Below are 4536 nucleotides of genomic sequence, written 5' to 3'. Positions count from 1 at the left end.
GTTATGCTGAGGGTGGACAGACCATCTCACTAGGCTAGCCTACGACACATTTTTTTCCTCGAATGAATGCGCCGCTATCTGTCTGGTGTAGCAATTTGCATTGATTACAGTGAAAGCTGGTGTGACTTCCCTGTTTGGAAGAGAGAAAACATCTTTTTGAAATTACGACATTTAACGACATGTCGACATTTCGAGAATAAAGTTGAGATATCAGGTAGACTTTAATCTTGACATTCTTTATTCTTGATATTCAAAACTGTTAGTGGCCTAATTGTTGCTAAACCCGAGTCTGAGGCTACCATGTCATCATGGGGCTCTGACTGACTTTCTGATTCAGTGGCAGCTACTTGGAGCGCTCGATCTCTCTCCAAGCTAATTTTGATTTACATGTCAAAATGAAATGTCGAAATTAACCCTTGCAAGGTCTTAGGGCCTACTGGGCCCTAGTGTAATATTTGTATGTTCTTACATGTAACTCTGTCCTCATCATAACGGCTTTGAGTGTCTGTGTGCGCGTCTGAGTGTCGGTGTGCGGTAATGTTGTCTGCACATGCGTTTATCAATCAGTGACATTGTTACATTTCAATCACTTTCTCCTGCTCCTCCTTTCACTTTCTCCTATTAAGTTCTAAGTTTTCCATGTGATGCTTATCTGTTTCTCATTTCAATCAGTCACCACTGTGAAGTCCAATAGCAGCTCTTGGTGGAGTGGCAATCGAGTTGGAGGTCTGTTTGTACCAATGATCAAAAATCTTATTTCTATTTTTTTTTACCTTTTCTTTATGATGGAATTTCCTCATTTTCTCACAAAAAACGAAAATGATCATCATATATGTGATCCCACAGGGGTAAATGGCAAATATGAACAATAAATGATCTATATCATTGGCTAAACTGCATAGCAACTAAAAGTTGCTTTTAGCTAGCTTTTAATTTTGGTTCTAACAGAAGGTTTTACCAACAAGTATTTCTCCTGAGACTTGAGAGGGCTGGAAGGTATGTAAGCCTACTGCTGAGGTACTGTACGTCCTGTTAGGTTATTTGGTCCTCTTCCGTTTAGTGATTTCTAAACAAGCATTTTATATCATTTGAAGCGGTTTGATAGTCTTTTATGGAAGGCCTGTGAAAAGCCCATTAAAATGATTAACCCTCCTGGAGATGAATGCATAAACAGTTTTTTCTAGATTAGCTAAGTTTGGCAATGTTTTTGAGGTGGTAAAAAGCTAGCTTTAGTTATTGTTTTTATGTGGCTGTTTAAATTTAGATCACTGTCAATTTTGATACCAATATTTTTATCATTGGCGTAGCTAGGAAATCAATGTGTTTTTAATGGTTTGTCCAAGTGGGAGCACGTAGAGTTTGAATAATAGTGGCCCCAAGATCGACCCCTGGGGAACACCAGGTCAAAGACATTGGAATTAGAGTCCTGTTACCGAACCAGACTGTTATAGGGAATGTGATGCAACTCATTCTATTATGCTTTTATATTAGATTATAGATGTATCAAATAGTTGATAAATAAGTAACAAAGGGGGAGAGCTCCTTGGTTGCATGCTTTCAGTTTTAAACGCTTATATTAGTCTCTTTTTAGTCTCTTTCTATACTGATCCTGTGCTCTATAACTTAAATTTATTTACTTACTTACTTAACTTACTTTTTCTTTGTATTTCTGAATTAATGCAGTCAATGCTGAGGTACAGTACGTACTGTACAAGGAGGAGCACAAGGCCAAGAGGAAGATACAGATGACGAACAACCATCTACAAGTACATATCAACCCCAGCCGGCCAGCAGGTCTGTAGACCCTACAACAGTGCTAGGCCCTGATCCACCGACCTCAACCAGCAGTTTAGGGACAGGTACACCGCAAAGAACCACCACCTCTGAAAGTCCCGTCACTGAGAGTCTGTCAGAAGGTGACAATGTAGAGACCTGTTTGCCCGCCTCGAACTGATTCTGCTCTTTTTCCGTCACAGGTTTTAGATGCAGATCGTGTTGAAATAGTATGAAGAGGTCCATTTAAAGTCCCATCAGATTTAAATGTTCCAAGGGGACTAGATGGTAGGGTGTTTCATTGTAGCCTGCATTTCAAAATGCTGTCAAATGGAGAGTAAGTCATGAGAAGTTGCCTTGTTTACTGACAACACAACAAAGCTGCATTCTATTTTGCGTGTAAGCTTTTCAGTTTGAAAGCTATGAAGTTGACTGTAGAGAGCCACAGTGACTGGTCCAACATAAACAGTCGTTTGAGGAGTCATGAATGTAGCGCAGACCATGCCCAGTGCATGATCAAATGGAGAGAACTGGACCTGCATTTACAGACAAATATGGCAATAGACTACCAGGAACTGACACTGCTAGTGGCAGAAAAAAGAAGGTGACGAGATGTTCTCAAACACTTACTTAAAATAACCCCATCTCTTGCCTCAAAGAATTTGTCATTTCGAGGCTCTTCACAGTGTCTGTATGAACCAGACAATGGCAACTTCTAAAACGAAGTGGAACTTTAAGGCACGTTTGATGCTGTGATGGAGAACCAGCTGACCAAGATAACCGATGAAAGCTCCCAAACACATTATCTTGGTCAGCAGACACAACATTAACTGATCCAGATCATATCCACCAAAACATTACAACCGATCCAGACACAGATTCAGGAAGCGAAATACTTCTCCTTGACTGTACACCTGACATAAGCCACAAGGAGCAAATGTCCAAAATTTCATTGTGCACATTGTTGATTTGGTGCCAAAGCTAAATATCAAGGAGTATTTCCTTGGGTATATGGAGGTGATTGAAACAACTGGCCTGAACCTGTCTACTGTCCTTTTAGACAAATTAAAGTAGGACTATGTAAGTTTTTCTGAACAGCTTCGGAGTCATTGGAATGGTTGTATGTCTTTATTCGGGTTGAATGGTGGCCGTTTTGCTTCCACCTAGCGTCTGTGAGCGGAGAAACCACCCTTGGAACTTTGAGCGCGGTGCACAGACAAACAGAAAGTCTCGCAGCCTCACAATCATGCTCATGAAAAGGCAGACTGACCTATTGAGGAGTGTTGTAAAATACACATGGTAAAGCAGCGAAGAAATTGGCAAACCTGCATAGTTTATCTTTAAAGAAACTTGACATTCCGTTTCATAATTGCCGCGGACAGGCTTATGACATGGAGCAAACATGAAGGGGGAAAAGCAAGGAGTTCAGTCCCGACTGCTAAAATTAAATTCGAGGCCGTTGTTTGTTCCTTGCACAGCTCATTCAATGACTCTTAATTAAATTCGAGGCCGTTGTTTGTTCCTTGCACAGCTCAGTCATTCAATGACTCTTGTCTTGGCTGATGTTGCTAAGTCATCCAGGGATGCCACTAGCTTTTTTGGCAATTTGCAGAAGCTATTTTGTCTCTTCTCAGGAGCTACGCAGCGGTGGAGCATCTTGACAGAACACATCAAACTAGCTGTGAATTCATGGAGTGATGTGAGGTGGGAGTGAAGTGGCTGTCAGGAGTCAAACTAAAGAGATCAGAAATGTGCTCATCGAGGCTAGAGAAATGGTCAATGACTCTGTTACAAAAATAGAGACTCAAGCCCTGGCAGAAGAAGTGGCCTCTTTTAGATTTCTGATCTGCTCTGCTGTCTGGTGTGAAATTCTTACGACCACTAACCAAGTCAACAAGCTTCTGTAGACTAGTTTAATACAGCTTGACATTGCTTCTGCAGACTAGTTTAATACAGCTTGACATTGCTTCTGCAGACTAGTTTAATACAGCTTGACATTGCTTCTGTAGACTAGTTTAATACAGCTTGACATTGCTTCTGTAGACTAGTTTAATACAGCTTGACATTGCTTCTGTAGACTAGTTTAATACAGCTTGACATTGCTTCTGTAGACTAGTTTAATACAGCTTGACATTGCTTCTGTAGACTAGTTTAATACAGCTTGACATTGCTGAAAAACCTCCCTCTCCAGATGTAGGCACTCTGGGTTTGCAAAGGACCTTTGCGAGGCCGCAAAGTGTATAAACATACAGTAGCGCCAGAGCTCAAGGAGAAAAGGCTCAGGAACACAACTAACTAGAACTATATTGTGTGGCGCAGTAATATCCTCACTCTTGCACTTTCAGTTTCACTTTGGAGTGGGGATATTACTGCACCGAGTCTAAGTGCTCCCAATTGTTATTCCGCCACACAATATAGTTATCCCACTTCCCTGCTTAGAAATGCACCCCGTTTTATGACTACTCGTGTAAGTGTATTTTAATAGGGAAAACATGGAGGTGTTTGGTCGCTTATAACTTCATCTCTGTTTGGATCCTAATGAATTAACTGGGCTAGCTAAGTGCTATCAAAGTTGCGCTGCGCACCAGAGCCAGTGAGTGCACATATTGAAACGTGAGAGGTATGTATCAACTCATCTTAGTTAAGGGAATAACATAGTTTAATATGAAAAAACTGTGAAGTGTTCCTTTAAGTATACTGTGATGTTGCTATTGTATATTTGGTATTGTTTTATCTGGAGCACTTCTGCTTTTCTTATTTGAA

The sequence above is a fragment of the Sardina pilchardus genome, chromosome 5, assembly GCF_963854185.1.
Source record: "Sardina pilchardus chromosome 5, fSarPil1.1, whole genome shotgun sequence".
NCBI classification, from domain to species: domain Eukaryota; kingdom Metazoa; phylum Chordata; class Actinopteri; order Clupeiformes; family Clupeidae; genus Sardina; species Sardina pilchardus.
The sequence above is the reverse complement of the archived record's forward strand: the minus strand, read 5'-3'. Positions refer to the sequence as shown.